The sequence below is a fragment of the Impatiens glandulifera genome, chromosome 2 (genome assembly GCF_907164915.1).
Source record: "Impatiens glandulifera chromosome 2, dImpGla2.1, whole genome shotgun sequence".
Lineage (NCBI taxonomy): Eukaryota > Viridiplantae > Streptophyta > Magnoliopsida > Ericales > Balsaminaceae > Impatiens > Impatiens glandulifera.
This window is the reverse complement of record NC_061863.1, coordinates 27,812,565-27,840,358: the sequence shown is the minus strand read 5'-3', so window position 1 is coordinate 27,840,358 and position 27,794 is coordinate 27,812,565.

The window sequence follows — 27,794 nt, the reverse complement described above, 5'->3', positions numbered from 1 at the left end:
TTTCTATCGATCTTACATCCTGCGTAATCGGCGTCTGAGTAGCTTATAAGATTGAAACTTGAGTCCTTTGGATACCAAAGTCCCACTTCTTGAGTTTCCTTCAGATATTTTAAGATTCTTTTGGCCGCAATATAGTGTGATTGCTTTGGATTTGCTTGGAATCTTCCGCATACTCCAACCGCAAACAAAATATCAGGTCGGCTGGCTGTTAGATATAGCAATGATCCGATCATTCCTCGATATGCTGTGATGTCAACGGCTTGACCATCATCATCTTTGTCCAGTTTTACAGAAGGACTCATTGGTGTAGCCGCTTCAGCGCATGTATCCATTCCAAATTTCTTCAACAGTTCAGTTGTATACTTTGGTTGGCTTATGAAGGTTCCGGCTTCAATCTGTTTAACCTGAAGTCCTAGAAAGAAACTCAATTCTCCCATCATACTCATTTGGAATCTATCAGTCATCATCTTTGAAAACTTATCACATAACTTTGAATCGGTTGATCCGAATATAATATCATCGACATAAATCTGAACAAGTAATATTTGTTCCTTTCTTTCAAATTTGAAAAGTGTTTTGTGTACTGAACCTACTGTGAATTTGTGATCAAATAAAAATTGTGTCAATGTATCATACCAAGCTCTTGGAGCTTGTTTCAAACCGTAAAGGGCATTGTTCAGCCGGTAAACATGATTTTCGTGTTCTGGATTTTTGAAACCTGGAGGTTGATTAACGAATACCTCTTCATTTACTTTACCGTTTAGAAAAGCGCTCTTAACATCCATTTGAAAAACTTTGAAATTTTTAAAAGCTGCGTATGCTAAAAATATTCTAATGGCCTCAAGTCTAGCTACAGGGGCAAATGATTCTTCAAAATTAACGCCTTCTTCCTGTTTATAGCCTTGAGCCACTAATCCGGCTTTGTTCCTCGTAACTAAACCGTCTTCATTGAGTTTATTTCTGAATACCCATCGTGTTCCTATAACCGGTTTATTTTTCGGTCTAGGAACTAGGTACCAGACTTTATTTCTCTCAAACTCGTTTAATTCCTCTTGTATTGCTAGGATCCAATCGGGATCTAACAATGCTTCATCCACCTTTTTAGGCTCAATTTGTGATATGAAAGCTGAGTGTTCATTGTGATCCAAATTCTGTTGCCTAGTTCGGACGGGTGAGGATATGTTACCTATTACTAGTTCAAGAGGATGATTTTTGTTCCTTTTGAGGTTAATCCGAGACGTGTCTATCAAGCTTTCGGTTGGCTGATCAAGGTTAGACTGATCGGTAGGTTGAACAGAGTCAGACCGACCGATTTGTTCAGTAGAAACTGAAGAGTCAACTTTCTGCGGTAAAGTAGCTTGATCAGGCTGAGTTTCAGCATCAACCGCTTGGTCCTTGACAAATCGTCTAAAAACCGGAACCTCGTCTTCATCATCAGAATAGATATTGAAATTTTCCATTCTGTTGTGAAGATCGAAGGGTAATGCAGTGTTTCGTTCAACCGATTCATCGAAAACAACGTGTGCGGTTTCTTCAACTGTTAAAGTCCTAGTATTGTATATTCTGTAGGCTTTACTCACAGCTGAATATCCCAACATTATTCCCTCATCGGATTTAGCATCAAAAGCGGTCAAGTAATTCTTGCCGTTATTATGAACAAAACATTTGCTACCAAAAATTTGAAAATACCGTACGCTTGGAATTTGATCAAAGTAAATTTCAAAAGGAGTTTTAGAAAATCGTTTAGTTACTAAAGATCGGTTTTGTGTAAAGCATGCGGTATTGATAGCTTCAGCCCAGAACTTTTGAGCAATACCCGAATCAACTATCATTGACCTTGCGGCTTCCTTGAGAGTTCGGTTTCTTCTCTCAGCCAGGCCGTTTTGTTGAGGAGTTCTGGCACTAGACAACTCGTGTCTAATACCGGAGTCATCAAGAAAAGTAGTTAAATTACTGTTTATAAATTCAGTTCCTCTATCACTTCTGATTTTGTTTACTCGAATAAAATTTTCATTTTGTATTCTCAAAATCAGTTTGATCAGGTTTGGAGTTTCTTGGTTTTTGGAAGCTAGAAAAGTAACCCAAGTAAATTTAGAGTAATCATCAATAACTACCATAGTATAATGCATGCCTCCTAAACTAGTTACTTTAACCGGACCAAACATATCCATATGCAAAAGTTCTAAGCATCGTTCAGATTGATAGTTTCCTTTACTTTTGAAAGATGATTTTACTTGTTTGCCCATTTAACATGCAGCACATACTTTATCTTTTGAGAACTTAACGTTTGGAAAACCGTGAACTAGTTCCTTGGAACATATGAAGTTGATTGTTTTGAAATTCAAGTGATTTAACCGTTTATGCCAAAGCCAGTTTGGATCATTTCCGGCTATCATACACACAGGTTTTTCAGAATCAGTTTTCCAATTAACTTTGTAAATATTTCCCATCCGGTTACCGGTTAAGAGAATGTCATCATCCTGGTTTTTAACTAAACATGCATTTTTATGAAATTCAACTTTGTAACCCACATCACACATTTGACTTATACTTAACAAGTTAAAACGCAGTTCTTCTACCAGCAATACATTACTTATGGATAGATTATCATGAACAATCTTACCCTTGCCCACGGTTTTACCTTTCGAGTTGTCCCCGAATGTGATGATTGCTCCGGTTTCGTACTTGATGTCGGTTAGTAGCTCTTTGTTTCCGGTCATATGCCTTGAACATCAGCTATCCAGGTACCATTCTGAATTCTTTAGCCGGTTGATCCTCCTAACCTGCAACAAACAATTATTTACACCTTTTTGGTACCCACATTCAGTTGGGTCCATGGTTGATTAGTCCCTTTGGGATCCAGACTTGAATAAGTCGGATCACTTTCCCGGTATCTGTTTTTATAATATTTGGCTTAACTTCTTGACTGTTGCTCAAGAATGCCTTATGTTGTGATGAGTTTCTTTGAGGTCGATTTTTATTTGGTTTATTTGGTTTCCGGTTGACTTTCCTTCTCTCAGGATGAAGCCATTTTTCCAATTCAGTAGGGCTTACATATTTAAGTGTTTCTTCTGGTTTTAAGTCATTTTCGGTTTTTGAACTCTTGACAAATTTTATGAATGGAAGGTTGTCTTTCGTGAGTTTCATCCCGTTAGGTTGTTTTGATTCGTTTTGTTTATTTGGTTCGTAACCGATACCAAACCTACACTTAGGGTGTCTTTTATAATTACACATTTGTTTTACAGCTTGACGTGATCTCTCCCACGCAGCCGTGACGTACATTGCTCGTTCATCGGTTTCAGTTACCGGTTGAACTGTCTTCTCATTGTCGGAGAATAGTTCATCCGGTTCAGACATTTTGGTTTCACAGGTTTTATCATATATATTATTTGATTGTTCGGTTTTAGATTCTACCGGAGTCGGTATGTACGCAGATATGTTTCTGAACTCAGCAACCATTTCGTTGAGTGCAGAAATCAGATCTTCTTTGGTAAACTCGTCAGAAGAGAAATCAAATACCTCTTCGTCGTTTGCCATGAAGCAGGTCACTCTTTCTTCACTATCTTCATTATCAGAGTATGCCCACTCGCTTCCACCGTCGGAGGCAATGAGTGCCTTCTGAATCTCCTTTCCTTCGTCTGCATGCTGATCATCGTTTCTCCGGTAGTCATTTCGTTGGTTGTCGTTTCTCCGGTAGTTATTTCCCTGGTAGTTGTTTCCTTGATACCGGTTGCCTTGATAGTTGTTCCCCTGATAGTTGTTCCTTGATAGTTTCCTTCCGGTTTTCTATCGTCTCTCCTTGGTTTTCTACATTCTGACCTGAAATGTCCAAAACGTCAAAGTTATAACATCTTTTATTTGATTTATCTACATAATTATAATTAAAGTCATTGTTAGATGGTGGCTGGCTCTTCTTCATGAATTTCCAGAATTTCTGAGCTAGCATCGCCATCACATCTTCAGTGATCTGATCGGTGCTTTTGACTGGAGCCAGAACGGTTGATACTTGGACCGCCGGTTCCACCGATGTAACCAAAGCTCTGGTTGCGGTTGATGTGGATGCTTCATCTTCGATCCGAGACTTGATCTCGAACTCGTAGGCTTTTAGATCCTCGAATACATCATGCAACTTCATCTGCCCGAGGGTGCTTGATTCCCTCATCACCATGGTCTTGATATCCCAAGTGCTTGGAAGAGATCTTAAGGCTTTGATGATTACTTCTCGGTTGTCATACTTCTATCCGAGTGTTTGAAGCTCGTTGACTACACTGGTGAACCGGTTGCTGAATTCCTTTATGTTTTCCCCCGGTTTCATCCTGATGTTTTCATATTTCTGTGTACCCACCAAAATTTTGTTCTCCTTAGTTCTTTCGTTTCCCTCATGGATCTGAATGATCGTTTCCCAGGCTTCCTTTGCACTATCACAGTCTGATATTTTGTTCAAGGTGTTATCATCTATAGCCTTGTAGATGTGCCTCATGAAATGGTTGTCCAGGTTACTCCGTCTTCGATCTTCATTTGACCATTGGTCTGCCTCCTTGTTGATCTTGATCGGTCCCTCTTTTAGGACTCGGCTCATCTCATCATCTAACGTAATCAGATGTAGATACATCTGTTTCTTCCAACTGCTAAACGCTTCGCTGTTTAGCATTGGTGGCTTGTCGCTGTGGGTCATGCTTCCCATCTTCTTCGGTTGCTTGAGTCCTAAGAACCTCGCTCTGATACCACTTGTTAGGATCGGGGACGCCCTTGGAGGACCGGGGTGTTTCCGGTTTCGGGAAGGGTGCCTCTTACAACACACACAACACTTTGGTGATAGTCCGGTTAGAGACTATAACCGTTCTCAGCACCGCACAAACTGTCACAGACTCTTGAACCAGGTTCAAGGGCGGAAATGTCTGTTTCAGTCTGAAGCAACGTATGCGACTTGGATGATGTTTTAGAAGGAGTCGGTTTTATGGATATGAGTGGACCGGTTTACGGAGTACGATTGGTTTGAGGTTAGGTTAAGTAAGTAAATAATGAAAACGAAAGAAAGAACACGAGGCAAGGATTTTTATGGATGTTCAGAGCAAACCCTCCTACGTCACCCCTTCTTCTCAGGTTATGAGAAGGATCTCCACTAACTTTTATAGTTACAACAACACTGCCGGTCGAGCCCAACTCGCTACTCGTCGGTTACACCAACTCACTCTTTGATGTAATACAATAACTCAACACAACAAGATACAGAAAGCTTCCGGTTTTAGACACACCGGTTTGGATTGTAAAAGTTTATCTCTCTAACTTATTGCTTTTTTGATTCGTTTTCTGTGATGCCTTAAATGAGGACGTTTCATCTTCCTTTTATAGCTGAGAAGAGCTAACAGTCATTTTCTCCTCTCTCCTCTGGATTGGTTGATCATTATCACGCCGGTGCAGAGAGGTTGCTTGCACGCTTCACCTTCCTCAACACTTGGCAGTCATGCAGGCAGCTCTGAGTGTAAGATGACATAATCAGTTTTCAGATTTGGACACGTGTTGGGCATGCACCTTTGGTTGTCAACTTCAGATCAATAAAGCATCATTGCTTTCCTCGCATGCTTCCGATCGGATCTGATCTTCTTTTATTCCTTCAAGACACGTCTGTTTCGTCATGTTACGTCACTCTTGAAGTTTGAATTTTCCGGTTTTGTCTCTTGTGCAGAATGATCCGGCTGGTATGTGAACTTTTGTCTTTGCTGACCGGTTGCTTGAGAGTGTGAAAACCGGTTCCTCTGATCTTTAACTTGATCACTTGGAACAGGTTTCTTTGAAGTATTTCAGCAACCGGTTTATGATGCCCCAACCGGTTCATACGATTTGATCTGTACCTGCAAATGAAAGTTAACAACTGTTTAGTTTGTCTAGCCGGTTCCAAAAATTAATTTTACTTAATTTTTCTATCAATTTCTCCCTTTTTGATTATTTAGAATAAATATTCAAAAATTGTAATGTGTGGCCGGTTTGAAAATTAACTTACTTAATTTTTCTTATCAATTTCTCCCTTTTTGATTATTTAGAATAAATATTCAAAACTTGTAATGTGTGGCCGGTTTGAAAATTAACTTACTTAATTTTTCTATCAGATAGAAATCCTGTTAGGGATTAATATCTCTTTTTATTCTACGCAAACTTGTGTAAACACTTGAAACAGATTCAAGGCGGAATTGTTTACTTGAGTTTGAAGCACAAGATGAAATATGAAAATATGACAGAAAAGAAGAACACAACAGTTTGTTTACGGATGTTCGAAGAAACTCTCCTACGTCACCCCTTCTTCCAACCACCGGAAAGATTCACTATATGATGAGAATCAAATACAGTTTACACACACACTTAGCTCACTATTGAACAGAACACTTTCTGTTCAATTACAAGAAGATGAATAATATCACTCAGTTAATGGTGTTTTGATTCTAGCTCTCTCTCTCTATTCACACACAGTAAAATCAGAAAGAAGCTTCACAAAATAACTTCACTAAGTAAAGTGATTGAGTAGTCTCTCTCTGCAAAATTAGAATGCTTGTTCGTAATATTGGTTAAGGCAAAATCCGGTGTTTCGTCCGTTGCTCTAAGGATTGATTAAATACTGAGCAGGAGCTAACGGTCGAATCTTCAAGAATATTACGTGGCGCCCTTTCATTGGAAAGTCTCCATTGTACATAGCAGGTTCTGAGCACAAGGATCGTGGTCGTACCGAACTGGTAGTGCGCCGAATATTCCATCAGAGATGTACCTGCAAAACGAGTAATGTGAGGAAAATTCTCTTACGTGGCATTCCTTGATTGGATGCGTATAGCTGTTGTACTAATCTTCACAGGAAAGTGGAGCAGGAGTAGGGTACAGCTATAGCACGTGGGTAGGAGAAATGCTAGATTCAAGCGTACTGCTTAAACAGAGCATCAGACGTATTTCAGTTAGACGGATTTGGGAAAATCAGTCTAATGAAATAAGTCAACTCCTTCTAATGAAAAACGTCTATTAGACCGCCTGGTCTAATATAATTAGACTCGCGTCAAATTTACATAACCATTAGACGGGCACGTCTAACTCCACTAAGTTAGACTACACGTCTAATTCCGGTTCTACCTTAGACTAATCTGAAGGAGTTAGACCCACGTCTAACTTTCAATTAATTAGACAACCCGTCTAATTACACTAACCATTAGACCGGCACGTCTAACTCCACTGAGTTAGACCGCCCCGTCTAATTCCGGTTCTACCTCAGACTAATTTGAAGGAGTTAGACTCACGTCTAACTTTCACTAATTAGACAACCCGTCTAATTATAATAACCATTAGACTGGCACGTCTAACTCCATTGAGTTAGACTGCCACGTCTAATTCCGGTTCTACCTTAGACTAATCTGAAGGAGTTAGACTCACGTCTAACTTTCACTAATTAGACAACCCGTCTAATTATAATAACCATTAGACTGGCACGTCTAACTCCACTGAGTTAGACTGCCACATCTAACTCTATTAGACTCACGTCTAATTCCGCGTATTCATTAGACTACCCGTCTAATTCTTTACACATCTATTAGACTTACACGTCTAACTCCGATGAGTTAGACTATGCGTCTAACTCCGATGAGTTAGACTATACGTCTAATTCTATTAGACTCACGTCTAATTCCGTGTATTCATTAGACTACCCGTTTAATTCTTTACACATCTATTAGACTTACACGTCTAACTCCGATGAGTTAGACTGTACGTCTAATTCTATTAGACTCACGTCTAATTCCGTGTATTCATTAGACTATTAGACTTCCCATCTAACTCCGTTGAGTTAGACTGTGCGTCTAATTCCATTAGACCTGCGTCTAATTTTATGCGAATGGAGATCAAAATCGGTCTAATGACCCTCATTAGATCCAACTCTAATAACATGTTGTCTCAATACACCTGTATTGAAACTTATAAATTATTTCATCATCAATATATCAGGGGATAAATTATTTCAACACGTTTGATTCAACTAGTATAGATCTCGATGCTTCCTTCAAAGTACTCACTTTTCTCTAGCAATGTCATTCTGTTGTGGAGTTCTGGCATTAGACAACTCATGTCTAATCCCAAACTCCTCGAGATAAGAAGAAAGATGTCTGTTTTGTGAACTCAGTTCTCTGGTCGCTTCTAATGCAAACAATATTTTCAGATTTCTGATTCTGAATTCTTTTAAAGATTCTAATCTAATATTCAGCAGTTTTATCCTTTTATTGTAAAAATGCTACCCATGTAAATCGTGAGAAATCATCAATAACAATTAGGGTGAATCTCATTCCTCCTAGGCTCTTTACAGGAATTGGACCAAATAGATCCATGTCTAATAGTTCTAAGCAGCGACTGGATTGAGATTTCCCTTTACTTTTAAACGATGATTTGCCCTGTTTGCCTAACTAGCAAGCAGGACATATCTTGTCCTTAGAAAACTGAAGTTTAGGCAAACCGAATACTAAATTATTTGAACAGATGATGTTGATGGTTTTAAATTTAGATGGTTTAACCTTTTATGCCATAACCATTCCTGATCATTCTTGGCAATCAGGCACATAGGATCAGATGCTTTGTTTTTCTAGTTCATTTTATAATAATTTCCTACTCTACTTCTAGTTAATAAAGTATTATTATGTTGATCCTTAACAAGGCATGCATGAGTTTGTAAATCAACTGATAAACTGTTATCACATAATTGACTAATGCTAATCAAGTTATAGCATAGATTGTCAACAAGTAACACGTCATTAATGGTTAGATTACCATGGATAATCTTACCCTTACCCATGTTCTTACCCTTCTTGTTGTCACCAAAAGTGATCATAGGTCTAGAGCAATCTGCTATATCATTAAGAAGTCGTATATTTCCTGTCATATATCTGGAAAATCCTCTATCAAGATACCATATAGATTCCTCTAGGCCATCACTCACATGTACCTACAATAAATAATATTTACAATCGTTTGGTACCCACATTCAATTGGGTCCTGGGTCAATCAGTCCCTTAGGAATCCATATTTGAGTTATTCTAATGGATTTCACATTTTGTGTTGTGATTAATGCGTATGATTTTGACATAGCAGACGCCTTCCTGCTAGCCTATAATACCTTAGCCTTTGAAGATTATTTTCTTTTAGAAATCCTTGATTTATTGCCATGTTTTAGATTGCCAGACTTGCTGGCTGCATCTAACTTATTTTTCAGATAGCTAACAGCCGTCGGAATATAAGTTATTTCATTCTTCAAAGCTATTTCTTCATAAATTGGATCAGATTCAATATCAGTCACACTTCCTTTGACAAAACTTATTGGCTTATGCTTGTTAGTTGTTGAGTTTGACTTTTTGCAGGACTGGTTTGGGTCATCGCTATCAAATCCTAAACAGGATCTAGATCTAGCAGGTTTCAACAGACTAATCTGATATTTGACAACTTCTCCAAATCCTTGTCCAAGCACTAACAACATAATTTAACCTTTTGTTTTCAGAAAAAGTGTTTGGATATGTTCCTTGAGCATCTCATTCTCTGATGAGATCTCTACTAATTTCTTTTCAAAAACATTTGATTCAGAAATTTTGTGTGAAGAAGAAATATTGGCTTCATATTTTACTTTCATTTCATAAAAGGAATCTGATAACTTCTTGTACTCAATGGCCATGTCATTGAGTGCAGTAGTTAACTCTTCTTTGGTAAATTATTATGGGAAAGTATCATTTACCTTGGATTGATCATCTGTCATCAAGCATGTTACAGTTTCAATATCCTTTTCAACAGGAGAATCCTCTGAATCACTGTCGTCCCATTGGATTTGTTTTCAATACACATGAAAACTTTCTGATATTTCTGATTCTTCTTGTTTTGAACGTTTCGACCATAGATTTGAATTAGCTTTTCCCAAATTTCTTTAGCGGAGGAGCAGGATTTGATCTCGTAGAATATGTTCATGTTGATCGATTGATACAAGATATTTTTGGCCACATTGTCCAAGTTGTTGGTCATCTTATCTTCAGTTGTTCACTCACATATTGGCTTCGAAATTTTTATGGAACCATCGGTAATGACGCTCCACATATCACAATCAAGAGAAGCCAAGTGATCTTGCATTCTCATCATCCAATAATCGCAGTTATCTCTTGAAAGGAGAGGAATTTTGTTGATGATTCACATGATTCAGGTTCTTGATGCTTGAGAGTAGAAAACAGAGCTCTGATACCAATTGATGGGATCGAAGGCATCAATAGAGACATGGGTCTAGCTATTGATGACCACTTTGTACAAAAACGGTTTGATAGAAATCCTGTTAGGGATTTAAATCACTTTCTATTCTCACAAACCCTTGCAAACTCTTGAACGATTCAAGTGTGGAAACACTTTCTCATGTTTGAAGCTAAGAACCAAAGAAGGAGAAGATGACAGAATGTAAATGACACAAAAAGTTGTTTATGGATGTTCGGAGCAAAACTCTCCTACGTCACCCCTTCTTCCAACCAATGGAAGGATTCACTATACTATTCTTAGAATCAAATACAGGTGCATGGCTAGTTCACTGTTGAAAAGAACAGACTCTGTTAAACTTACAATATATTGAAGAATATCACTCAGCTAGACAATACTTTTATTTTATCTCTCTCTTGATGTACATATAGAAAAGCAAGAAAGCAATTCGTGAGATTCAGTAAGCTTAGTAGTTCATTCGTGTATTAGCTTGTATGTTCACGTGTATGTCCGGCTCGTTGTGTCTCTGTGTATACCGTTATTCATTCGTTGTCCTTGAGGATCTTTAAATAGAGAGAAGGTACCAATGGTCGAATCTTCCATAATGACACGTGGCGAATACCCAATGGAGAGCCTCCATAGTACATAGGTACAACAGACTTTAAGCACCATGATTGTGGACGTACCAATCTGGTAGTGCGCCGAATATTCTTCTAGGTTTTTCTTGCAAGAAACAAGTAATGGGAAGAATATTTGTTTACGTGGTATTAGTTCATTGGTTGCAACTGGCTATCGTACTGATATGCATGGAATAGTGGAGTAGAAGTATCATACAGCTAGTTGATCGTGGGTAGATGGATGCTAGCTTCAAGCAACTGCTCAAACATGGCATTAGACGTGCTTCAATAAGACTGACAAGTCTAATGAAGTTAGACGCCCCCGTCTAATAGCAGGAGTTAGACGACACGTCTAATTACGGTTCCCTTCAGACTAATCTGAAGGAGTTAGACTGCACGTCTAACTCTAATCTGTTAGACAGCACGTCTAACGAGGTTTCCCTTCAGACTAATCTGAAGAAGTTAGACTGCACGTTTAACTACATATCTGTTAGACGACACGTGTAACTACGATTCCCTTCAGAATAATCAGAAGGAGTTAGACTACACGTCTAACTGTCATCTATTAGACGACACTTCTAACTACATTTCTCTCGCAAAAGTAGCGTTTCACCAATCTTGGATGAATAGTCTGACACAGCAGTAGAGACAGTTTGTCACATGCCAAGATTAATGTCAAAATCTCTACAAAAAAGCTTTAGTACAACAGGCTCCATTAATTAGATTTCTCTTATCAAGAACAGACAAGATCAAAGAAGATCTTCTCTACTATACCAATTTTGAAGCTCCATCAATCAAAAGAGGACTAGTATCATTTGAAGTCATCATGTCCGTTCGAGAAAATATGACCGTTTTTGTGTGCTTTGGATATATAAGAAGATTAAATGAAGAATAGAAGAAAGATACTTGAAGAATGAGGCAAAACCTTGAAGATCATCTAAGCTCTCTTGTTAATAAAAAATCTTTACAAGATCTTGTCTGAGCATATTTTTTGTGTGAGAGTGACTTCATTCCTAAAATTATTATATCAAGTTCTTTGTAAGTTGTTAGAGTGTCTATCAACAAGTGTTGTGTGTTCTAGGAGTTCGAAATCATACAACAATTATGTCCTGGTTGTTCGAATGGATTGTGTACAAATGTGTTGTATTTAACCAAATCTTCTAGTGAATACTCTTCTCAAGGTTGAGAAAAGTATCATTTTCAAGGTCGAGAAGAAGGGGTGACGTAGGAGAGTTTGCTCCGAACATCCATAAAATCCTTGTGTCTTGTGTTCTTTATTTTCTATATATTTCAAACCAATTATTCGTTGCTTTAAATTGAAACAAACACTTCCGCACTTGAACTCGGTTCAAGAGTTTGTGACAACTTGCGAAGAATAGAAACCAATAATCAACCTCTAATAGGGTTATTATCAACAGGTGTGTGTAAGCGTTTACCCTAACGAGACCCCAGTCTCCTTCGGCGATCCCAATCTTAAAAAGTGGTATTAGAGCAGCTAGTTTCTATTCTCAAACATCCAAATATTATCATGTTCTGCATCGAAGAATATGTTGATTGAAAGTTTTGCATGGAGGTGCATTTTGCCTCACAAGACGAAGACATGTGGAATGTTATTATTGATGGTCAAATAAAGATTATTAAGCCAAGATGCAAATTGAAGACAGAAGATAAGAAGATGAATAACTTGGATAATGTTGCCAAAAAATTTATGTTCAAGTTGCTGGACAAGAATATGTTTAGTAAGATCAAGTCATGCTCATCTACTAAAAGAATTTGGGAAAAGCTGATCCAACTGTGTGAGGGAAACGACCAAATAAAGGAGAAGCAGAAAGAGAAGAAGACTTTAATGGCTGTTAAAAGCAAAGGAAAATGGGCCGATAGCGATTCGGTCGACTCATCATCTAGCGACAATGATGATAAAGTTGATATCTGCTTCACGGTTGAGAAAGAATCTAAGGTATTTTATTTATCCTTTAAAGAATTTATAAGAGATGACTTAACTGTTGCACTTAATGATATGGTCATTGAGTACAAGAAGTTGGCAAACTCTTTTAATGAGATGAAATTAAAATATGAAACTGTTAACTCTTCTTCAACTCAAATCTCTAAACCAAAATTTTTTGAAAATAAAATGGTTGAACTCTCATCTGAGAATGAGAAACTCAAGGAAAAGGTTCAAACTCCGTTTTTTGAAAACCAATGTTTGACATATGTGGTCTGTTCTTGGACGAAGTCCGAAATGCAGTTAGACAGAAGATATGTATGTTGAGGCTTGCCGGATGCAAATCCGGTTTAGGATTTGACAATTCTATCCCAGACAAGTCTTGTGAAAAGTTAAAACTGACAAAAGACAAACTTAAGACAATGAGTTTTGTCAGAGGTAGTTTAACTAATAAAGAAACTAACTCAAGCTGCAATGATTTAACTTCAAAGGATTAGATGATTTATGTAAAGTCAACTTTGAGCTAGCTGAAACTTGAGAGAAGGACAGACAGTTGGTATGGAAAGGAAAAACTAGACAGAAAATCAATAAATGTTTACCAAAAATAATCCTTTGAAGCTAAACAATCATCGGCAGGCAAAGAGCAATCTGCCAAATATAGTGTATTCTCACACACAACGGGAAATCCATAAAAATAATCAAAGTATGGATTCCCAATGGACTAATCTATCACGGACCCAAAGTAAAATGGGTACCAAATATGTTATTGTCTATGAATGCAGTGATATCAAGACAGGAGCTTGGAAGAGTCAATATTGCATCTGGAAAATCGGCTACTGATGGACATGGCATATGACAATCAACAGTCTAAAGTGGCTAACATCCTCACGAAGCCACTTCTCGAGTCTAAGTTTTCTTACCTTATAAATACTTTAAAATTTTTAGATTACAATAATTCCGAAACTGATTTAATTATAAAACTCGCCTGGTTTTGAATATTTATTCTAAATAATCAAAAAGGGAGAAATGTATAAGTAAAAATATTTAATTAAGTAGTAGAATTAATTAACTATATAAATATGCTAATAAACTTAAGAAACAAGCGAACAATTATAAAATTACCAAGTTTTGAATATTTAGTTTAAATAATTAAAAATGGAGAAATTGTTAGAATTTATGAAAAGTTTTAATAATGAATGGATATAACTAAGCTCAATTAAATATATAAGTTAAACTATATATATAAATTTCTAAGTCATATCAAGTATATTAATTGTTTTAAAAATAACAACAAGGTGTTGTAATATTGTGGTAAGCACTCATGTCTGTCACACAGGTGACTAAGGATCGAATCTCATCATTTATAAAAAATAATTAGAGTTTTGTTATTTCAGGGAAGTTGAGCAAAATACCGAAATTTCCACGTATGCGCATTCAGCATTATAAAAAAAACAGAAGTCCAAAATACCGAAGTTGGAAAAACCGACCAGCTTGAGAAAATACCGAAATCCTGAAAAAACGATTTTGTCCGGTACTATGTTCAAGTCCGGTATTTAATAAGATCGCTCAAAATTAAGCTCTCGTGATGGTAAATTTGGCAAAAGAAGCGTGTCACCAATATGGGATGAATAGTCTGACACAGTAGTAGAGACAGAATGTCACATGCCAAGATTAATGTCAAAATCTCTGTAAAGAATGTTTTAGTACAACAGACTCCATTAAATAGATTTCTCTTATCAAGCACAGACAAGATCAAAGAATATCTTCTCTTCTGTACCAATTCTGAAGCTCCACCATTAGAAAGAGGAGTAATATCATTTGTAGTCAACATGTCCGTTAGAAAAAATATGACCGTTGTTGTGTGATATATATAAGCAGATTAAAGGAAGAACAAAAGAAAGAGACTTGAAGAACATAACAGAACCTTGAAGATCATCTGAGCACTCTTTGTTAGAAAATAATTGTTAGAACTTATGAAAAGTTTAATGAATAGATAAATTAAGTTCAAATAAATATGTTAAACCGCTAAGTTATATCAAGTATATTAATTGGTTTAAATATAACAAAAGTTGTTGTAGTGTAATGATAAACACTACTGCCTAACGCACATGTTACCAGGGATCGAATCTTACTAGCTGAAAATTATATTTAAATTTTTGTTATCTCAGGAAGCTGAGCAAGATATCAAAATCTCCATGTAGGCGAGATCGACTTGGAAATATATACCGGTTGTTTGACTTCGGTTTGAAGTGGAAGTTCGGTCAACCGGCTCAGTTAGACAAACAGCACTTAATGAAGCCGCTCCGGTCATAAATGCTCCAGCTGATTAAATGTAGCTGCTCCAGTCATAAATATGCTCCGGTTATTAAATAAACTACAAGCAACAGGTCGCTGTCAGGCATGCTTATCTAAATCCAGAAGCAACATCCAAGCAACAGGTAGCTGTCAGGCATGCTTGTCTAAATCCAGAATCAACCTCCAAGTAGCAGGTAGCTGTCAGGCAGGCTTATCCAAGATATTTATCAAATCTCTGAAACAGGCGGTCGGCTAAGTGCATGTCTGCCATGTTTGTCATGTGTCCAAAATGCAAACCGGCTAAGTGCATGTCTGTCATGTGTCCAAAATGCAAACCGGCTAAGTGCATGTCTGCCATGTGTCCAAAATACAAATCGGCTAAGTGCATGTCTGCCTTGTGTCCAAATTGATCTGTCCAAAAGGAAAGGCGTGCAAGCCTCTTGATCATTACCGGTTTCCAGTTGCCTATCTCTTGGAGAGAAAATATGATCGTTGTCATTTACCGAAAGCTTTATTGTGTTGTATTATTGTATTACATCAAGAGTGAATTGGTGTAACCGGCGAGTAGCGAGTTAGGCTCGACCGTCATTGTAAGTGTTGTAACTTTGAAAGTTAGTGGAGATCCTTCTCATAATCTGAGAAGAAGGGGTGACGTAGGAGAGTTTGTTCCGAACATCCATAAAAAATCTTGTCTTGTGTCTTTTACTTATTTTCTGTTTATTTACTCTAAAACCAAAATACACTAACCGAAATATAACCCTACTTCTATAATCATAACCGGTCTATACATACTCCTTAAACCGACTCCTCATAAACCTCATCTAAGTCGTGTGTGTTGCTTCAAACTGAAACAAACATTTTCGCCCTTGAACCCGGTTCAAGAGTCTGTGACAGTTTGCGTAGTGTTGAGAACGGTTGTAGTCTCTAACCGGGCTATCACCAATCAGAGCGTGTGTTGTGTTGTAAGCGGTCAACCCTTCTAAAAGCCGGAACCCCGGTCCTCCAAGGGCGACCCGATCCTAACAAGTGGTATCAGAGTGAGGTTCTTAACACTCAAGCAACCGAAGAAGATGGGAAGCGTGACCCACAGTGATAGGCCACTTATGCTAAACATTGATGCGTTTAGCGGCTGGAAGAAACAGATGTATTTACATCTGATCACGTTGGATAATGAAATGAGCACCATCCTAAAGGAAGGTCCGATAAAGATTGAAAAGGAGAAAGAAGGATGGACGGCTGAAGATAGGAGAAGAAGTAACCTAGACAATCATTGTATGAGACATATTTTCAAATCTTTGGACAATAACACTTTCGAGAAAGTCATGGAATGCGAAACGGGAAAAGAAGTGTGGGAAAAGTTGATCCAACTGTTTAAAGGTAGTGATCAAATAAAGGAGAACCATAAAGAGCTGATTGCTCTAATGGCTGCTGAAAGCAAGCGAAAATGGGCCGATAGCGATTCGGACGACTCATCATCTATCGACAATAATGATAAAGTTGAAACCTGCTTCACGACTAAGAAAGAATCTAAGGTATTTGATCTCTCCTTTGATGATTTTACACGAGATGATCTAATTGCTGCACTAAATGACATGGTCATTAAGTATAGAAAACTATCAAAATCTCTTAATCAAACTATTTCAAAAATTAAATCTGATAGTTCAAAATGTTCATCTCAAATCAAAGAGGTTGATGTTTCAATAAATGAGATCTCATATGTGAATGAGAAGCTCAAAGAAGAAATTACAAGCTGTAATGATTTAACTTCAAAGGATGAGATAATTTATGAGAAGCCAACTTCAAGCTGGCTGAAACCTGAGAGAAGGACAACCAGTTTGTATGGCAAGGAAAAACTTGACCGAAAGTCAAGAAATGTTTACCGAAAATCATCCTTTAAAGTTAAATCATCAGCAGGTAGATATACTATACATACACACAACGGAAAATCCATCAAAATAATTAAAGTATGAAAAATGGGGACCAGATTTTCTATTGTCTATGAATGTAGGTAAATCAAGACAAAAGCTTGGAAGAGACAACATTGCATCCGGGCCGCTGTTGACGAACACATCACACGAAGGGAACAAACATGAAGTGGCTAACATCCTCACAAAACCACTTCTCGAGTCTATGTTTTCTTCCCTAAGAAATATTTTAGGATTGTTAGATTACAAAATTTGAAGAAAAATTGTTAGAAAAATAAAGTTCTCCTTAAACCAAACCGTTTTTCCAAAAACCGGCCAAACAAATATAAGCTTTTAAAACCGGCCAAACAAATATAAGCTCTTTAAACCGGCCAAACAAATATAATCTCTTTAAACCGGTCAAACAAATATAAGCTCTTTAAAACCGGACAAACAAATATAAGCTCTTTTAAACCGGCCAAACAAATATAAGCTTTTTAAAACCGACCAACAATTACAAGTTTTGAATATTTATTCTAAATAATCAAAAAGGGAGAAATTGTTAGAAAAATTAAGTAGATTAATTTTAAACCGGCCACACATTACAATTTTTGAATATTTTTTCTAAATAATCAAAAAGGGAGAAATTGTTAGAAAATAATTGTTAGATAGAACTTATGAAAAATTTAATAAATAGATAAATTAAGTTCAAATAAATTTGTTAAACCGCTAAGTCATATCAAGTATATTAATTGGTTTAAATATAACAAAAGTTGTTGTAGTGTAGTGGTAAACACTACTGCCTGACGCACATGGTACCAGGGATTGAATCTCATTGACTGCACATTATATTTAAATTTTTGTTATCTCAGGAAGCTGAGCAAAATATCAAAATCTCCATGTAGGCGAGATCGACTTGGAAATATATACCGGTTGTTTGACTTCGGTTTGAAGTGGATGTTCGGTAAACCGGTTCGGTCAACCGGCTCAGTCAGACAAACAACACTTAATGAAGCCGCTCCGATCTTAAATGCTCCGGTTAATTAAATGTAGCCGCTCCAGTCATAAATATGCTCCATAAGCAACCTCCAAGTAGCAGGTAGCTGTCAGGCATGCTTATCTAAATCCAGAAGCAACAGGTAGCTGTGTGGCATGCTTGTCTAAATCCAGAACCAACATCCAAGTAGCAGGTAGCTGTTAGGCAGGTTTATCCAAGATCTTTATCAAATCTTTGAAACAGGCGGTCGGCTAAGTGCATGTCTGCCATGTGTCCAAAATGCAAACCGGCTAAGTACATGTCTGCCATGTGTCCAAAATGCAAACCGGCTAAGTGCATGTCTGCCATGTGTCCAAAATACAAACCGGCTAAGTCCATGTCTGCCATGTGTCCAAATTGATCTGTTCAAAAGGAAAGGCGTGCAAGCCTCTTGATCATTACCAGTTTCCAGCGGCCTATCTCATGGAGAGAGAAAATATGACCGTTGTCATATTTTTCATATAAATAGAAGCCAAGGAAGAAATTTTGCCAAGTATCAAAATTAAAACAACGGTTCTGAAATATCTTAAGAGAGAGAAAAAAATCTCACGCGCGATCATAAACTATTGTTTCATTTACCGAAAGCTTTATTGTGTTGTATTATTGTATTACATCAAGAGTGAATTGGTGTAACCGACGAGTAGCGAGTTAGGCTCGACCGGCATTGTAAGTGTTGTAACTTTGAAAGTTAATGGAGATCCTTCTCATAATCTGAGAAGAAGGGGTGACGTATGAGGGTTTGCTCCGAACATCCATAAAAAATCTTGTCTTGTGTTTTTTACTTATTTTCTGTTTATTTACTCTAAAACCGAAATACATTAATCGAAATATAACCCTACTTCTATAATCATAACCGGTCTATACATAATTCTTAAACCGACTCTTCATAAACCTCATCCAAGTCGTGTGTGTTGCTTCAATCTGAAACAGACATTTCCGTCCTTGAACCCGGTTCAAGAGTCTATGACAGTTTGCGTAGTGTTGAGAACGGTTGTAGTCTCTAACCGGGCTATCACCAATCAGAGCGTCTGTTGTGTTGTAAGCGGTCAACCCTTCTAAAAACTGGAACTCGGTCCTCCAAGGGCGACCCCGATCCTAACACTCTTGCTCATAAAAACTCTTTACAAGCTCTTGTCTTAGCATTTTTTTGTGATAGAGTGTCTTGATAACGAAAATTATTGTATCAAGTTCTTTGTAAGTTGATAGAGTGTCTATCAACAAGTGTTGTGTGTGCTAGGAGATCGAAAGTAAGCATCAACTAAGTCCTGGATGTTCGACTGGGTTGTGTACAAGTGTGTTGTATTTAACCAAATCTTTTAGTGAATACTCTTCTCAAGGTTGAGAAGAGTATCCTTCTCGAGGTCGAGAAGAAGTGGTGACGTAGGAGAGTTTTCTCCGAACATCCATAAAACCCTTGTGTCTTGTGTTCTTTACTTTCTGCATCTTCCAAACTGATTATTCGTTTCTTCAAGTTGAAACAAACACTTCTGCACTTGAACTTGGTTCAAGAGTTTGTGACAACTTGCGAAGAATAGAAATCGATAATTAACCTCTAACAGGGTTATTATAAACCGGCGTGTGTGTAAGCGTTCACCCTAGCGAGACCCCCAGTCTCTTTCGGCGATTCCGATCCTAACATAATTTTTTTCATTGTTGTGAACAAAACATTTACAACCGAATATTTTAAAGATATTTTCGGAAATTTTCCATACCAAATTTCATAAATTGTTTTATTAAATTGTTTATTAATCATAGAACTATTTTTAGTATAACATGTTGTATTGATAGTTTCAGCCCAAAGTTGTTAAGACACACCCGAATCAGCTAGTATTAATCTAGATGTTTCTTTCAGTGTTTTATTTCTCCTTTCAACAACACCGTTTTATTGTGGAGTTCTCTGACACTAGAAACTCGTGTTTAATACCTGATTCCTTAAGAAAAGGGGAAAAATTCTTGTTTGTGAATTATGTTCCTCTATCACTTCTAATTTTTATAAATCATAAGCTTTTTCATTTTGTAGTCTTTTAAGAATTTTAAAAAATTTAACACCAGTTTGATCCTTAGATACTAAAATTATTACCAAGGAAACATTGAGTAGTCATCTATTATGACCAGTGTATATCTCATTCCTCCTAAACTAGTTACTGAAATTAGATTAAACAAGTCCATGTGTAGTAATTCTTGACATATGTCAAATTGGATATTTCCATTACATTTAAATATTAATTTGATATGTTTTCCCTTTTGACAAGCTGGGAAGACCTTGTCTTTATTAAATTTCAGTTTAGAAATTCTAGTTACAAGATCTTTTGTACAAATATTATTAATTGTTTTAAACTTTAGGTGATTAAGTCTTTTATGTTATAACCAATTTTGATCATTTTTGGAAATCTTGTATATGGGATCTAAAGATTTATTCTTCCAATTCATTTTATATGAGTTTTCTACTCCAATTCATATCAGCAGGGTGTTACCCTACTGATCTCTAACAAAACATGTATGCTTTTGAAATTCTACTATGTGCCCATTATCGCACATTTAATTTATGTTAATTAAATTGTATCATAGATTTTCTACCAATAGTACATTATTATCAGTAAAATTTACCGAGGATAATCTTACACTTACCCACGGTTTTACCTTTTGAGTTATCACCAAAAGTGATCTTTGGTCTAATGCATTTTAATATCTCTGTTAGCAGCCGACTGTTGCATGTCATAAGCCTAGAGTAGTCATTGTTCAGATACCATACCGAATCTTCCAAGCTTCTATTCTGTCTTACCTACACATATATATATATTGACAACTTTGGTACCAATATTCATTTGGGTCCAAGGTTATTTAGTCCCTTGGGGATCCATACTTGAATTATTTTTATGGATATCCCATTTTGTGTTTTTAATAATGTGTATATTTTAGGCTTGGCAGATTTCTTTCTGCTTGCTGACGATCCGTTAATTTTAGAAAATGATTTTTGTTAAAACATTTATAGTTTTCTGTCTGGTTTATGCTTACTTGACCAGCTGGTTGCCCTGTTTTTGAACTAAAGCCAGCTTGACTTTTGGTCAATTGGCTAAACATATTTAATTTCTTCTTTAAGCGTCAAGTTATTACAGTTTTGATTAGTTCGAATGTATGTTGAATTTTCTGTTGGGTCAAATTATTTTGACTGAGTGTTGAAATAATTTAACCATTGAGATGTTGATTATGAAATGACTTATGAGTTTTGATGCAGGTGTATTGAAACAATATTTCATAAGACTTGGTTCTAATGAGGATCATTAGACCGATTTTGGCAATTAGATGCATAGAATTAGACGTATAGTCTAACTCATCGGAGTTAGATGTGTAGTTTAATGAATGTATAGAATTAGACGTATAGTTTAACTAATCGGAGTTAGACGTGTAGTATAATGAATGCATAGAATTAGACGTATAGTCTAACTCATCGGAGTTAGACGTGTAGTTTAATGAATGTATAGAATTAGACGTATAGTCTAACTCATCGGAGTTAGACGTGTAGTCTAATGAATGCATAGAATTAGACGTACAGTCTAACTCATCGGAGTTAGACGTGTAGTCTAATAAATGCATAGAATTAGACGTACAGTCTAAGTCAGTGGAGATAGATGTGTAGTCTAATGTACACGGAATTAGACGTAAGTCTAATGTATTCGAAATTAGACGTACAGTCTAACTCATCGGAGTTAGACGTGTAGTCTAATAGACTTGTAATTAGACGGATGGTCTAATAGATATTCAGAATTAGACGTACAACAGCTATAAGAAACCAACCAAGGAATGCCACTTAAGAGAATTTTCCTCACATTACATGTTTTGCAGGTACATCCCTGATGGAATATTCGGTGCACTACATGTGGTTTACGGCCATGATCCTTGTGCTCAGAACCTATTGTTTATAATGGAGGCTTTCCAATGGAAGAGTGCCACGTATCATTCTAAAAGATTCGACTGTTAGCTCATGCTCAGTATTTAACAAATCTCAAGGAAAACGGACAATCTGCCTTACGAATTTATCCGAATACAACGAACAAGCAATCTGATTTTGTAGAGAGAGAAACTACTCAATCATCTTGCTTACTGAATTCATACTGTGAAGCTGCTTTCTGATTGTACTGTGTGTGAATCAAGAGAGAGCTAGAATCAAAGCACCTTTAGCTGAGTGATATTCTTCATCTTGTAATTGAACATAAAGTGTGTGTAAACTGTATTTCATTCGAATCATATTATAGTGAATCCTTCCGGTGGTTGGAAGAAGGGGTGACGTAGGAGAGTTTCTCCGAACATCCATAAACAAATTGCTGTGTTATTTCATTTTTGTCATCTTTTCATATTTCATCTTGTGTTTCAAACCCAAAATTCCGCCTTGAATCCGTTTCAAGTGTTTAAAAGTGTTTGCGTAGAATAGAAAGCGAATTAAATCTCTAACTGAATTTCTTTCAAACCGTTTTTCATAAGCCTTCATCTTTAGCCAGACCCCCGTCTCTATCGATTAAGTCGATCCTATCAATTGGTATTAGAGCCTTGTTTCTATTCTCAAGTATCAAGAACCTGAAGCATGTCTATCATCAATGAAATCCCTATTCTGTCAATGGACAACTGCGAGTATTGGATGATGAGGATGCAAGATCACTTGGATGCTCTTGAATGTGATATGTGGAGCGTCATTACTAAAGGTCCCATAAAGATTTCAAAGCCAAGAATAAGTGGACTAATGAAGACAAGATGACTAACAACCTGGAAAATGTTGCAAGGAATATTCTGTACCAGTCGATCAACATAAACGTGTTCTATGAAATCAAGTTATGTTCCTCTGCTAAAGAGATATGAGATAAGCTCAATCAGATCTACGGTACAATTACTCAAGCTAAGAAGAACCAGAAAGCATTCATATGCAATGAGAACAAATCCAGATGGGCTGACAGTGATACAAAGGAGTCTCCTGCTGAAAAAGAGAACGGAGCTGTAACTTGTCTGATGGCAAATGACCAATCTAAGGTAAATGATATCTCTAAACCAGAATTTACAAACGAGGAGTTAACTAATGCACTCAATGAAATGGCTATTGAGTACAAAAAGTTAACTGACTCTTTTTATGAAATGAAAGTCAAATATGAATCAACTATTCTTTCCTTCAACAAAGAATCTGAATCAAACGTTTTTGATGAAAACTTAACAGAGATCTCATCTGAGAATGAGATGCTCAAGGAACAGATTTAGAATCTCTTATCTGAAAACAAGAGATTAAACTATGTAGTCAGTGCATGGACAAGGTCTGGAGATGCTGTCAAATATCAGATCAGCATGTTGAAACTTGCTGGATCTAGATCCGGTTTGGGATTTGATAGCAATGACCCTAACCTGTCATGCAAAAAGTCCAACTCATCTGACAAACTTAAGCCAATAAGCTTTGTCAAAGGGAGTATGACTAACATTGAATCTGATCCTGTTCAAGTAAGGTCGTTAAAATAGGACAACGAATTAAATATGTAGCCCGCACACACATTTAATCATTTAACCAGGCGCAGAACTTGCCACCCGACGGGCTCGAACCCAAGAACTTAGGGTTGGTAGCAACTCAAGCACGGACAGAAGACTCCTCTGAAATTGTCTTGGAAACTGGATCGGTATTGATAAATCTTAGGTTGTCCTCAATGATTACAACGTAACCAGAAACAAATCTGATCGTAGCCTAGAATTTGAAATTACTCGGGATATGATTGACTTTAATGACTGCATCAGAGATATGGGTTGTATCGAGCCTACCAATTCTGGGAACTTCTTCACTTGGTCTTCTACGAAAGGGAATGAGAAAATTAGAAAAAGTAGAATTGACAGATGTCTGGTAAATGAGAACTGGATTAATCAATTTCCGAGAAGTCAACTTCATGTTTTGAATCCGGGTATATCTGATCACTGCCCGATTAAATTGTTCTGGGAAAAAGAAGAATGGTTCAAAAGGTACCCTTTAAATTTTTCAATTTCTGGATGGATAATGATAAATTCAAGGGTATTCTCGAAAGCGTATGGTCAACAGATGTCAGAGGTTCCAACATGTACAGGGTTTCTGAGAAGCTTAAGCTCTTGAAAAATCATCTCCAAAGCTTTGACAAGAAGAAGTTCAGCAATATCTCCAATAGAGTTATGGTTGCTAGAGAAAAACTGGACGAGGTTCATAAAAAGTTATTAAGGGATGATAGTGATGAACAACTCAATGAAACAGAAAGATATGCGCTTGAAAACTTCAAGAAGCTGAGTCTGCTTGAAGAGAATTTTGTTAGACAGAAATCAAGACAGAGATGGCTTTCGTTGAGTGACAAAAACACAGCTTTCTTCTACAGAAAATGCAAGGCTAAAAACATGAGAAACAATGTGTACAGGCTGAAGAAAGATGATGGTGAATATGTTCAGGGTCAAAAGGGTGTCCAAGATCTTGCTATTGATTTCTATAAGCAGCTTATGGGTACAAGAAAGCAACATCAAAGTCACCTGAATACCTTGTATCAAATTATTGATAGGAAAATCTCTGCATAAGATAGTTGCGAGTTGATAAGGGTGGTCACGAAGGTTGAGGTTATAGAAGCTTTGTTTAGTATTGATGAGAATAAAAGCCCGGGTCCTGATGGGTTTAATGCACAGTTCTTCAAAGATAATTGGTCGGTTGTGGGTAAAGATGTTACTGATGGGGTTCTGGAGTTTTTCAAAAACAGGAAGATGTTAAAGCAATGGAATACAGCGGTCCTAACCTTGATCCCCAAAACTGCGGTACCTGAGAAAGTACAAGATTTCAGACCAATTTCCTGTTGCAATGTGATTTATAAAATAATTTCAAAAATTATTTCTAAACGTTTTAAAAAAGTTATAGGAAAAATAATAAATCTTAATCAATCTGCATTCATCCCCGGTAGGACAATCTCTCATAATATTCTTCTCATGCAGAGCCTATTAAAAGGCTACGGGATAAAGAAAATATCCCCGAGAGTGGCTTTCAAAATAGATATCAAGAAAGCTTTCGACTCTATTAGATGGGAAGCCATTCGAGACTTTATGGTTGTTCCTGCTTTTCCTATGATTTTTATCGATTGAATTATGCAATGCGTTTCATAATCCTGCTTTGTTGTTAGCGTCAATGGAGTCCACAAAGGCTATTTCAATGGTGAAAACAGGGTAAGGAAAGGGGACCCCTCTCTTCTTACCTTTTCGTAGCTATCATGGCGATCTTTGAGAGCATCTTCGCGATGATCCGAATGAATCGTCCATACATCTTTCACCCATTCTGTGAGGTATAGAATGTAACACATTTATGCTTTGCTGACGATTTGTTCATTCTAGCGCACGCAGACGTTGATTCCATTAAAACTATTAGGGCTGCACAAACGTTTTTTTCTGAGGTAACAGGTTTAACTATTAATGAAAGTAAAAGTGTGGCATTTTATGGAGGCGTGAAGGACGAAACAAAGAAGGACATCTTCAACATCATGGGCATCAAGGAAGGCAGCTTTCCCATAAGATTCTTAGGAATTCCGTTAACTGCGAAGCAGATCGAGATCTCACACTAATTGAAAAGGTAAAAAACACGATATCTGGCTGGACAGCGAAAAAACTTTCTTATGCAGGGAGGATCGAACTTATCAAAACCGTGGTTATGGGCATAGTTGGTTATTGGGTGCATCAAATGGTCATTCCGAAGAAGGTAATGAAGGAACTCGACACACTGATGAGAAACTTTATCTAGGGTAGTAGTGGAAGAGGAGGAAAGAAAGTCAAATGGACCGCTCTCTGCAAACAGAAGGATGAGGGAGGCATCGACTTGAAGAACTGTATCGAGTGGAACAAGGCTTTAACCTTCAAGCATCTGTGGGCTTTGGAGCGCAATTAGGAGTCACTATGGATCAAATGGGTGCATACAAGATTTATGAAACACGAAACCAGCATCTGGACCTGCAAAATTCACGAAAGTATGAACTGGTCTCTAACAAAGATTCTTAAAGTAAGAAGCGATATTGCAGATCTTTATGACATCCGACTAGGGGACGGGAAATGCACTCTATTCTGGCACAACCCTTGATTTGAAAATCAGTCTATCATCGACAAGGAGGAGTTTCAAAATACTCGTATCAGAAGGGACTACACAAAAGCAAAAATCAGAGACATTAAAGACGGGAATTAGAACTTGCTCTTGAGTAGAATTCCAGAAAGAAAGAGGATACTTGATCATATAAGTAACATACAACTACACGACAGACCGGATATTCATGAATGGAAAGTTGAGGAAAATGGGAAGCTGGTATTGAAGAAAATATGGGAGGTAATCCGGGAAAAAGCGCAGAAAGTAGAATGGGCTCCTCTTGTATGGTCAACGAAGATTATCCCTCGACACCAGTTAATCCTATGGCCCACCTTCTGGGAAAGACTCAGCACACGTGATCGTATCAGTAAGTATATGAGCATCCCAGATGCGAGCTGTCTTCTATGCATAGGAAATGAAGAAACCATAGATCACCTATTCGGGAGCTGCTGTATTGCTTCGGAGCTTTGGGACAGATTCTATAAAAGCCTGGAGCTGATCAGTTTCTCGAGCGAATGGAATGAAATCAAAGAAGCGGCACTACTCAAAGCCAAGGGAAATAGATTTGCAACAAACGTGTTCAAGTGCGGCTTTGGAGTAGTGGTGTATAACATTTGGCAAGAACGGAATGCAAGGGTATATGACAGAACCCGCAGGAGCATTGACAAGTTATGGAAAGATATTGTATCGGATTGCAACGCCCTCGCGGGAACGTGGTGAGGAATTCCAAGCACGGAGCAGAACTGGAATATCTGCAGGAACTGGAATTTACCATTTTTTAAACTCACTAGAATTGAAAGCATTGTAAACAGATAATTCATTTACGTTTTTAGCTTTTATTCAGAATGTTACGACTTCAAAATCATTCTAGGCCTGTCTAGAATGATCTCTTAAACTCGTGGTTTTTTTCCCGTTTTTGGGAATTTTTAATGAAATGACGCTAAATCGTTTTTCCAAAAAAAACATTGAATCTGATCCTATTCATGAAGAAATTGCTTTCAAAAATGAAATAGTTTATGTTCCACCGACTATTAGCTGGCTTAAAAATAAGCTAGAAGCAGCTAACAAGTTTGGCAATCTAAAACCTGACTATAATTAAAGGAGTTTTAAAAGAAAATCTTCTTCAAAAGTTAAAGGATCAGTGGCTAGCAGGAAGTCATTTGCTAAGTCAAAATCCTATGCATTAATCACAACACAAAATGGGAAGTCCATCAGAATAACTCAAATATGGATTCCTAAGGGACTGATTGACCGAGGACCCAATTGAAGGTGGGTACCAAAAGATTGTAAATATCTATTTATGTAGGTACAAATAAACGAAGGACTGGAGGAATCTGTATGGTATCTTGATAGCGGATGTTCCAGGCATATGACAGGAAATAGACGGCTTCTCACTAATATATATCAGATTGCTCTGGACCTAAGATCACATTTGGTGACAATAAGAAGGGTAAGACCATGGGTAAGGGTAAGATTATCCATGGTAACCTAACTATTAATGACGTGTTGCTTGTTGACAATCTGTGCTATAATTTAATCAGCATTAGTCAATTATGTGATAATGGCTTGTCAGTAGATTTTCAAACTCATGCATGTCTAGTTAAAGACCAAGATGGAAAAATTTTATTGATTGAAAGTAGAGTAGGAAACTCATATAAAATGAATTGGCAAA